Source organism: Capsicum annuum, chromosome 11, assembly GCF_002878395.1.
Source record: "Capsicum annuum cultivar UCD-10X-F1 chromosome 11, UCD10Xv1.1, whole genome shotgun sequence".
Classification (NCBI taxonomy): domain Eukaryota; kingdom Viridiplantae; phylum Streptophyta; class Magnoliopsida; order Solanales; family Solanaceae; genus Capsicum; species Capsicum annuum.
Window position 1 is genome coordinate 235,007,099 of NC_061121.1, and position 12,405 is coordinate 235,019,503.

Sequence of the window (12,405 nt, forward strand, 5' to 3'; positions counted from 1 at the left end):
AAATCAAAGGACATGGATCGAACTAGCTTTGATACCATGTTAATAGAACTTTATTGAAGGGAAGAAAGGCTAAGGTTTACAATATAATCTGAAAAGCATGAAACTAACTAAAACAAGAGTAGGCTATATATACATAGCCAATAACCTAAAGGTCCATAAACTAAAGGCCCAATAACATATGGGCTAACAAGAGTTACCCAGTATCTGTGCTGGTGGGAGGTAGCAGTACCTGGTGTAACTAGTCAAGGTACAAGCTGGCCCAAACACGACGGTTATCAAAGAAAGTTTGGTTGGTTGTAAGGGACAAGTATTAAGGGACCAACAACTGGAGCTGTAAGGAAGTTTGAACATTTTTATTCTTTTCTTTTTAAGATAAACAGTGTTTTTTTCTGGAGATATTACTTTGTATTCGTCAGCATTAAGGTTATGCTATCAGTCCAAAAGAAATGAAAAATAATGAAAATAATGCAAGGATTCGAAGAGATCTACTACCTGTTATGCATCCTGTACACATTGGCCCTTAAACAAAAAAAAAATCTACAATGCTATTCCATTTCACTTTCTGAATGGAATAATATTTGTCCTCAAAATACCTTCAACTTTTCTCGCTCCATACAGTCCACCAAATACAAGGAAGGATTGTTCTCCCCCATTTCTTCTAACTCTTGCTAATCCTCTCTAACCCAACAGCTCAACAGATTGTTGTATGTCCTTTGATAGTCCACTTTACTTCAACTCAATAGATTTGGTATGTGTTCTGGCATGGTCCACTTTACTTCTATTAAACTAAAGGTGTCAAATGGGCGGGGTTGGTTAGATTTGGGCGGATCAAAGAGGTCTAAGTTAATAAATGGGCAGGTTATTAACCCGCCCTAAAGATATTTGGGCTGAAATGGGTTGGGTTGGAATGCTCTAAAATGTGGGTCATAACACAACCCTCTTTTACTTCCTTTCTTTAAAGTGCTTACTCAGTCTAGATGAACTCTCAATCCAAAGGACCCAATTTGAACTCAGATTTAATTGCTTTATTTGTTATTTTATAAACTTTTAGTACTTGAAAAATTATTATCTTTTTTTCTGAACTTGGTAACTTTGTATTATATCACACAGTACATGGGTTGTACTGAAACCTTTATACACAAGAGTACTCTTAAATCGACTGTTCTATATCTAAATTTAGTCTAGAACATCAATTATCGAGGCAGTATCATTAGAGTATAGTTCATTACACCATAACCATAAAAGCAAAATGCAGTTGAGTTTAACCTTCTATACACTATTCTCTATGCTCTCAAAATATTTAGAATTCCTTTCTTTCCATATAGCCCACAATATAGCACCATGGATAATTCTCCATCTATCTCTGTCCTTCGCATGTACACCTGCTTCTCCCAGCACATTAAAGTCTCGAATACTTTCCTAGGCAGTGTCCTGGAAATGCCTTTTAGTCTTAAGGCGATTCTCCAAAGTTGTTGGGTGTACTTACATTGTAGAAATACATGGTTAACCGTCTCTAAAGTTTCTCCACAGAGGAAATATCTAGAGCACAAGGTTTTCCCTTTCTTCATGACATTATCGTGTGTAAGAACTACTTCCTTGGTTAGTAACCAAACAAAGACAAAGCACAACACTGTGTGAGGTATCCTACTTTTCCATATTTGCTACCATGGCCATCTTGGATCTGGAAAATTTATTTGGTTCATCATCTTGTAGGCTTTGTTGACACTGAACATTTCTTTTTCATTTCCCATCCACCATAGTACGTCCTTCACTATCTGCAGTCCATTGAATAAGTCCATAGTATTAAAAAATTCAACTGCTCTCATTACCTCCCGATCATTAAGTTGCCTTCTAAAATTGAAGTTACACCCATGTGGTGTCCATAATTCTGCTATAGTCCTCTATTTAAATAATACCAAGTTGTAGATATCTGGAAAAAATCACTTCCACATTCCCATCCTCATGTCAATTATCCTTCTAGAACCTAGTCTTGTTTCCATCTATCACTTTAACCTTTGAGTTGCTTTTAACTTCATTCCACTAGTGTCTAATAGATCTAATAGATCTCTAGAGGCTAACCCCGTAAGGTGTGGTCACTTCTTTAGTCATCCATCTATCTTCGTCAGGACATTTAGCCCCAATCACTTTTCTCCATAGCAGCTGGTTATTGTTTGAATATTTCCATAACCATTTCATCACGAGAGCCTTACTTTAAAGTTTTAGGTTCTTTATCCCCAACCCTCTAGTCTTCTTGTCAATTGTCCACCACAGAGAGCACTACCACTTTTTCTCGCATATCATTGTTCCTTATTCTATCTCTCCTAGTATGCCCACACATTAATTTCAACATCCTCATTTCTGCTACGTTTATCTTTCGAACATGCGAGCTCATGACCAGTCAAACACTCTGCTCCATGCAAGATAGCTAGTATAACAACAGCTTTATAAATTTACCTTTAAGTTTATTTTAACAAAATTCTTATACATGGCATGCTAGTTACTAGCTCTTTTGCAAGAGCTAATTGGGACAAAAAACACATGTTCAGAAATTAATTCATCAAAAAAAAGCATAACTCTAGTTTATGAGTTTCAAACGTGTCCAAATGGAAAAAAATTATGGGGGGGCTGTGTTGAGTATGGAACTTAGAACCTCAGTGCAGGATTTAAACACCCTTACTGTCACATTCCGTCTTGTTTTTTGTGGCAAGGGTGTTCATTAAAAAATACTCAGAAACAACAATATTTGACCTATATATATATATAAAATGCGATTATCAGGTGAATATTATTCAGTTGATCACCCTTGGATAGCTGTAGCTCGGCCGCAGCTTGGCAATATTTCCACCCTGCTTGTAGTTATATTCTACACAGTACATTCTAGTCCTTTTCCAAGTGGGACATTATATCATTCATATTCTAACACTTCTATCAAGTATTGTACTGCTGGAAGTTACTGATTTCTACTCTCAGGGTACTGTTTATGTTCTGTTTTTTGACTTGACCTGTTTTCATGCTGTTTTCATTGGGACAGAGGGCAGACACATCAACTGATTTGAGAAAATTTACAATTCTTGAGGGAAGAAAGTGTGTAACTTATATATTTTCTTGGCCTCTTTCCAATTGTTCTTCTATAGTGGGTACTTTTGTGTGTTACTTGTGCATAATGCTGATTGCTTTGTTTGTTTTCTGTAGGTATTACTACAACAAGGTTACTAGAACATCCAAATGGAGAATGCCTGATGAAGTCAAGGTGATGTTAGATTTAAATCCAATATGGGTTAGTTCTGTGCTTTAAATAGCATGATAAGAAGGGATTGTTCTGTGCTTTAAATAGCATGATAAGAAGGGACAATATTTTGTTTTCTTGGATGCTTTAGTTCTCATAAAATCTTTATTCATTCACAGTTGCTAGCATGATAAGAAGGGGCAATATTCTATTTTCTTGGAAACTCTATTCTCATAAAGTTTAATTATTTATAAATTCATAGTTGGCTCATGAAAAGGACACCATTTCGCACGCTTCTGATTTTGGATCCATTTCTGTTGTTAAAACATCATCCCCAGATGCAGATGATTTATTAGTCTCGCCATAAAGTGCTAAATCAAGCCCAATTGCTGTGTCACAAGTTGCTAACTTACCAACTATTGTGGCTTCAGAATCATCAAGTTTATCTGGTAAGGTTTCTTCTCCGATGATTGAAACAGTCAAAATAAAGAATTCTTCAGAACCTGCTTTGCCAGTTCTTGCTAATTCAAAGAAAATTGGAATAGCAGTAACCTTGGGAAATTCTGTTGCGCCACTAGTGTATGTTTTCATATTTATATGTTATAAATTTGCCTCTGTAGCGTATGGTGATGGATTTTCTTCAGAGAATAGAGAGGTACTTTGTCCTTCTGAAATACTTATGCGATTAGTTAATTACTACTGGTTACTGGTTAAAACACCAAGAAAGCTTTTCGTAGCTGTTATGCTGGATGTTGATCCAACAATTTTGTAGTGCAGTTGTTAGTCAACTGCTAACAGGTGACGAATATGCTCCAAATTCCAATGAGGTTTGCTTTTATCCTTTGTGCTCTATATTGTGCCTAAAATACAGAATGTCAAGAAAGATGCTGCAATAACTAAAATCGAAGGTGCTATTCTATCAGATGAGAAAATAGTCGAGCTGGGACCATTAGTTTATGAGAGCAAAGCGGTATAGTTGATTATAGATTTTTATCCCGTTTAATGTATGTTCTTGAAATATCTCTTATTTCTATTTTAAGTATCTGATTTTATTTAGGAGGCAAAGAGTGCATTCAACACTCTTTTGGAATCTGCTAATATTAGGTCTGATTGCACGTGGGATCAGGTTTATTACTTGACTATTTTGTGCGTACCAAACAATTGAGGAAGATCATTTGACATGAATTGTATTTGTCAGGCCATGAGAGCAGTAATTAATGATCGGAGATATGGTGCTCTAAAATCCCTTTGTGAGCGGAAGCAAGCTTTTAATGAGGTATCTCTCCAAGTCGGCATTGGAATGGGTTAATTGCTACTTCAATGTTTCAGCATACCGTATTGCAAAAAGATAGATTGTGTTTGATATCCAATTGTTTCATGTTTGTTGACTTAAATACTTTGGAAAATGTTTTCCAAATTAACTTATTTTCCTTAAATTTAAGGAAAATGAATTCCCTTCAAAAAGTAGGAAAAACATTTTCCAAAACTGTCTTTCAATCTCACTCTTAAGTTGAAATGTTTATACAACTCTCAAATGTATTTTCTGAAAAATATTTTTTTATTCACCAACCAAACACCAGAAAACATTTTCTGAAAAATATTTTCCTTTCATCAACCAAACATAAGAAAACAAGTAAGAAACCAACTTGTTTTATAGGAAAATATTTTCCTTCATACCAAACACACTCAAAGTCTATAGTGATCATTTTGAAGTTGTGTGTCTGTTCCAGTATCTGAGCCAGAAGAAAAAACTGGAAGCTGAAGAGAGGCGTGTTAAATAGAAAAAAGATCGGGAAGATTTTAGGATAATGTTAGAAGTAAGTGAAATTTTCTTTTGTGGGTGTCTTCCATTTGATATATCATGATATTCATATTACCAGTTTCAAAAATAAAAAGATATTATCATAATATTCATATTCATGATGTGTTAGAGACTGGTATTTGACTTGTTCAAAAGAATAAGTGGTATTTTTCACAACAATGTCCGTTGTTCTCAATCTTATAGGATTGCAAGGAGCTGTCACCATCGTCAAGATGGAGGTTTATCTTTCACTTGTAATGTTAAGTTGTCTGCTGCTTGTTTTCTAATCATGGTCATTATTTGTATGTGTTTTGGTACCTTGAATTTGATCCACTAACTATTTGCTATTGATTATTCAGTAAGGAAATCTCCATATTCGAACATGATAAACGTTTTAAAGCCATTGAGCAAGCTAAAGACCGTGAGGACCTTTTTGAAGATTATGTGGAGGAACTTGAGAAAAAGGTAAAGCTCCTTTTGCAGAACTTTCTTGTAAGATTCTATATGTTAAAAACTAAGTTGCGGACTGTAGTTTCCTTATATGGTCTTTAGCTCCTCACAAATTAAGTTAGCCTTTCATTTGAGATAGAAACAAGGTCCAATTTCTTAAACATGGTATTAGAGGCTGATCTATCTTGATGTTAGACTATTAGATGTCAGCCAACCTAGGTTAACTGATGCTACAAATGTCTAGTCTAGGTGTGCGATTAATGTATGAGAATTCCACACTAGTAAGGTGTATGTGCTGCAGTTTCCTCATATGATCTTGGACAATCTTCACCACCTAAACTAGTTTTCAAAATTGAGTTAGGCACTGGTCCACTTGATTAACAACAGTCATTCCATTTCTTTCCTTTGCAGGATGTCTTTTAGTTTGTTCTCTTTTTTTGTTTTGCTTAAAGAGTAGAAAGAAGGAATGTTGTAGATATTCAACTTGAAATCTTGTGTTCTTTGAATACATTTTTAATGGCTTCTCAAGGGTACAACATTTAAATTTGTTCACCATTGAATTCCAATTTAAACAGACTTCCATGTATTGTATGTAATTTTTCTTAAAACTTGAAACTATGATATGCTTCTTCCTCTCCCCCCTCCATCATAAAATGGAAAAAAAATTTCAATACTTTTATGCAAGTGTAGTTAAAGTCTCTTTGTAAATATTTTCTTCTTTATAGAGAAATTTTATTTTTTTACTTTGTACTGGATTTTATTAGGAGCATGCGAAGGCATTGGAGGAGCAGAAGCGCAATAGAGTGGAGTACTGAGAATTTTTAAAATCTTGTGACTTTATTAAGGTAGTTGTTCTAGTGGAATTAGCATCAGTTCCTAGATTATGTTTTTCTATTTCCAGGAGATAGAACTTCTATAGTTCCATTGTTGCTGAATTCTTTTGTTCAGGCTAGTAGCCAAAGGCGGAAAGTTTAGGACGGCTTGGAAACTGATGAAAGATGCTTCCGCCTTGAGAAAATCGATCGCTTGGAGATTTTCCATATACTACTCATTTTTCTAATACATCATAAATAACTTTTTCCAAACATCTCATTTGTACGCCTCACTTTTAAAGTTATGTTGCAACCTTTTCTGTTTTAGGAATACATACGTGATTTAGAGAGCGAAGAGGAGGAGCTAAGGAAACTGCGGATGGTATATTTCTTATTAGACTCGGGGTTTAAAATTAAATTTATGTTTGGGGACTTTGATTTATCTCTTTATCACTGGGCATACACCGTTCATTCAAATAGGAATAATTGAGGAAAGCTGTACGTAAAAATCATGATGAGTTTCGAAAACTAATGGACGAGCATGTTGCTGCGGGAATACTTAATGCAAAAACTAACTGGCGTGATTATTGCATCAAAGTTAGTTTTTCTTTCTTGTGTTCAGTGAGTGATTACCTTCATGAGTTCCCTTTTTATCTTTTTGAATTTTTCATCCAATAATTTTCTTCTTTATTTTGTGCTTGTAGATTAAAGATTTTGCTGCATATCTAGCTGTCTCATCAAATACTTCAGGATCAATAGCAAACGACTTATTTACAGATGTTATGGATTTACTGGAGAAACAGGCGAAATAGGTTGCTAATAGGAGTATTGAATTATGTCAACTACATTTGTTACACTAAGCCATATTTATAGACTTTACACTACAATCCCTTTTCATTGCTTTCACTTAATGAAGGTCTGAATCTGAATGATTAAGATATCAACCCATTAAGTGTTTTTTGTTTTTTAAAAGATTCAACCTGTTAATACATTTTAATGAATCAGATGTTAAACAAAGTCTGAAAATCATTTAGATCCTCACTAAAAAGTTCAATTCATTAGGTAAAAAAAGAAGTTAGTGCATTACTATGTGGGAATATACTGGGTTTCTTGTTGTTGTTGTTGTTGTAGTGCATTAAAGAATAGAACATACTTGGTAGGATAAAAGCATGATGTTTTTCAAGATGTTTTCAAAAAATTTACATCATATGAACATTTAAAACAAATTCACATCAAGAGAGGAATTCCGTATAATTCATGCTCTCAAATTAACACCTTTTCGAAACACATGCATATACATATATAATTTGTCAAATCACTTCAGAAATAGGCCTAAAGACCAAATCAATATTATAGAAACGTTCAAAACATGATTATATTCGTAGTTTCAAAACCACCATTGTAAAACACGAATTTAAAGGCCCATGAGATTTTAGGATAACCTCACATACCTCTATATGCGAAGATGATAGGTGTTTCTTGAAGCCTACGTTCTGGGAATTCCAAATATGCAATTAGTTTCAAAAACCCACGGTTGAATCTTGAGTTGCTTGGGTTTTTATTTTGAAACCCTAAGGAGAGTTCTTGAGCAATTCTGATGAATGAAGGTGTATTTTTGGGTATTTGGGGACTGAATTTCGTGTTTATGACTAAATAAGGGTGGGAAAAGGACTATTTTGCCCCAAAAACGGAGTGTTTAAGTCACTTGAGTAGTAATGTATGTGGCGCACACCTTATCACATAATATAGGTTATGTGGCACACTCTTTATCGCACTCATTAGGTTGTGCATCGCACACCTTATGGAATAAGTTAGGGTGTGCGTCGCACACCTTTTGTGCACGACACACTCCACTTTGCAAATCCATAACTTCTTCGTTGGGTGTCGAATTTTTGCGAAATTGGTATCATTGGAAAGATAATTTGAAGGCCTTTTATTTGATATATAGAAGGCACTCTAATTCATTATATACAAAGATTAATGACCGATTGAAGTTGACCCAAGTTTTGACGCTTACTAAACCTTAATCGATGGAAAAGCTTTCAACTCGTCCTTGAGTTAGGGGACATCTATGATCTCAATTCATGCTCAACTAGATTTATACACCACATAGTTGATTAAAACACTATATTCACAGTAGATTTATGGATTTTGGAATGTGTACAAGTAGAAATGACAATTTACGTTCAAGTCGGAAAGTATGGGGTCTTACAAAAAATTATTGGGTTATTGGTTCGGTTCAAGTTTTTCTTATTGGGTTATTGGGTAAACTGATAACCCAATAAGAAAATATATATGACTTATTATATATTTAGCTTTTATTTATACAAATTAACAAACCTATTATTTCAATTATATAAACTCTTAATTTCTCCTAACAACATATAGTTTAAACTTGAAGATTTTTGTAAATTTAAACACTTCATGTAGGATTTTTGTTGCCACTGAGATTCAATTTTTACATGTTAGTTATTACTATTTCTATTTTATGAGTATTTTCTTATCGGTTAAATCAAAAACCGAATCGTTAAGGACTAAAAAACGAAAAAAAATATTTTATTGGTTTGGTTATTGGTTTAGCATATTTAAAAACTAGAAATTGATAAATCTAACGATAATATGTAAAATCCAACCGAACCGACCGATGCACTCCCCTAGACACAAAAGCTTTAATTACTTGACAAATTGTATGAGATGCACATATTTTGCATGACAAACTGCGATACAAGACTCTCATATATATATATATATATATATATTTATTTATTTTAAATTTATATGATAGTCTAAGTATTTATTTGTGCAACACTCAAAATTAAAATATATAAATATTTGCTGATGATGCCAAGTTGAAAACACATTTATGTATTATGTCAAATGTATAATTCCTTTTTTGAACTATAGCTATAACATGTAGCATGAGTGAATGTACTTAAATTTTAAGTTGATGAATTCACCTAACGTTACTACAATTAGTAGAGTAATGAGCAAAATTAAATTCATTGCTATTTATTTATATTTTAAAAAATCAAGGTGGAGTCAGAGAGCAATTATAATAATTAAAGAGGAGCTAAAGGTATAATTAAATGAGAAGCATGGAGTCTTTTGATAGAGTGTGTTAAAAAATTAATAACAACAACAATAATAAATTCAGTGTATTTCTACATAGTGGGGTCTGTAGAGGGTAAGATGTACGTAGTCCATATCACTACCTCCGGAGAAGTAGAAAGGTTGTTTTCGATAGAATCCTGGCTCAAGACAAAGAATAATAATCAAATCTGTGATAAAGGATGGAATGTATTACGTAAAAATTAATGCATCCATTAATTTAATGTGTATTAGTAGTCCCTTGTTTGATATATATCTTTTTATCTTATGTATTGAGGTGTGTATTACTAATACCTCAAAATTTATGATATTAGTAATGCAATGGATCTAATGCATGCATTAACATGCTTAAAGTGGGGGTATTATGTAAAAATAAATAAATTATGTAATTCATGTTATTTTTAATACATTGAATCAAATACTGTATAAGAAACAACAACAGCAACAACAACACCCAGTGTATTCCCACATAGTAGGTTCTGGAGAGGTTAGTGTATGCAGATGATATCACTACTCAGGTGAAGTAGAGAGGATATTTCAAATAGACTCCCAGCTTACGATCATAATAATATACCAAACATAAAAGATAAATGCATATAAACAAATACGATATGCAAAATAAAACAAACAATATAGCAAATATCAAGGAAAATGTATATAAATTAGTACTGTATGAAAAAATAGCCAATCTACCAAGAAGTGTCAGCTTTGTGTTGGGTGGTTGATAGTCAAGAAAGTGTCAGCTTTCCCAAAAAGAAAAACCCCAATAAAGAAAGAATTCCCTCCACTTTCACCATTGATTCAACGTTATTTTTAATACGTAGAATCAAATACTGCGTAAGAAAATAGAAGCATAATTAATGCAAATATTATTAACATACTATTTTTTATATTATTTTTATAGATAATATAAAATATTATTTTTATAAGAAAATACTCTAATTAATTTTGTTGAAATTATCTATCTATATAATAAAGGAGGATAGTCTAGCCTAAAACTAAGACAAGTGTCATATTGAGAACTACCTATTTGAATTTTTACAATAAAAAACCATCATTTCATAACAAAAAGCTATTTTGTGATTATTTAAATATTTAATATTATTTCATATTTCATATTTAATAAATTATATTTCATATTTTTTTAATAATAGTATTATAAGAAAATAAATATGAATGATTTCATTACAATTGACTAAAAGAAATATTACAAGAAACAATTATTTAAAAGAATAACCAATTAATAAATAGTAACTGTTCAATTTTTATAAAAAATATTGTAATCATTCTGAATAAAAAATATTAAAAAAATGTGTCATCCCTCAAAATAATTAAGTTTGACCTATTTTTGTAAACAAATAAATGAATGAATATAAGAAAATCTATAATTAGGAAAAAAATAATTGTTACCTTATTTGAGTTTTTAGCAAATTATAAAGATAATAATAATCAATTGACTATAATTAAATTATAAATTTATAAGAAATATTTAAAAAATAAATTAGTAATTAGGAAAATAAATAATTGTTACCTTTATAAAATTCTTTCAAAAATGACAAAGGTAATTGATATCAATTTAATGTAATCAATCTATAAAAACATGAGAAATTCATGGGATTGAATTTCCAAAATTATAAAGGTAATTAATATCTATTATTTTCGTATTTGAACCCTTTTATACAATTGTAGATTAATTAAATATCATCAAGCTACAAAATTAGGACAGATTTATGGTAAATAAATATATAATATTAATAATAATTTTATTTCTATCAAATTAATTAGATTAAATTGAACTAGAAATTATTTTATATTGAGATTGAATTTAAGAAAATCTGTAATTGAGAAAAAAATAATTGTTACCTTATTTTAATTTTTAGAAAATTATAAATATAATTAAATAATCAATCAACTATAATCAAATTATAAATTTATAAGAAATTTTTGAGAAATAAATCAGCAATTAGGAAAAAAATAATCGTTACCTTTTAAAAATTCTTCACAAAATTATACAAGTAATTAATATCAATTTGATATAATTAAAATATAAGAATATGAGAAATTCATGGGATTAAATTTTTGAAATTATAAAGGTAATTAATGTCAATTATTTCCATATTTGAGTCCTTTATGTAATTGTAGATTAATTAAATATAATCAATTTATAAAATTAGGACAAATTTATGGTTAACAAATATATAATATTAATAATAATTGTATTTTTATCAAACTAATTAGATTAAATTACGGTAAAAATAAGTTAATATTGACAATTGTTTTAATAAAGAATATATGCAAAGTTCCGTAACTGATATACATATATTGATTAAAAAAATCAACAAACATTGACTACTACTTTAGCCATAAATATATTTTGAAATTTACAACATTAAATTTAAGGAACTTTAGTCTATATATTATGATCATAAAATTTTATCTAATTAAGTGAAATTAATTAGTTGATTGTGTAGTCTTATTACAATTATATCGTACTGTATTTATTTAATGGAAATATATATCATTTATTAACTGATTTTGTACAATCTACTATGATCTTATTAATTCAAATGAAACAATTTTTAAATGGTAAGTTTAGACTATAAAAAGAAAGGAGATTATTGTATTACTTTAGTATTTCTTATGCATTAAAAAAATATCTAGAGATAAAAGAAATACAATATTACAATATTTTTGGGTTATTTAATTAATTTATCACATTTCAAAAGTTTGTTTATATCAATTCAGTGATGTTTATATGGAAAAGTTAAATTTTGAAAAAATAAATATCTTAAATTTCATAATTTATGTTAATTTTTGTGCTAATTTGAAAAAGTTAATTTATAGTTTACATTTTATTTCTATTATATGGAAAATTTGACCTCATATGACTATTTATAGCCATTGAATAACACAAAATACTTGTTACACTTTTCTTCTCTCTCTCTCTCTCTCATGCTTATTTCTCAAGTTTTTCATTATAAGTATGTAAATATTCACTTACCATATTT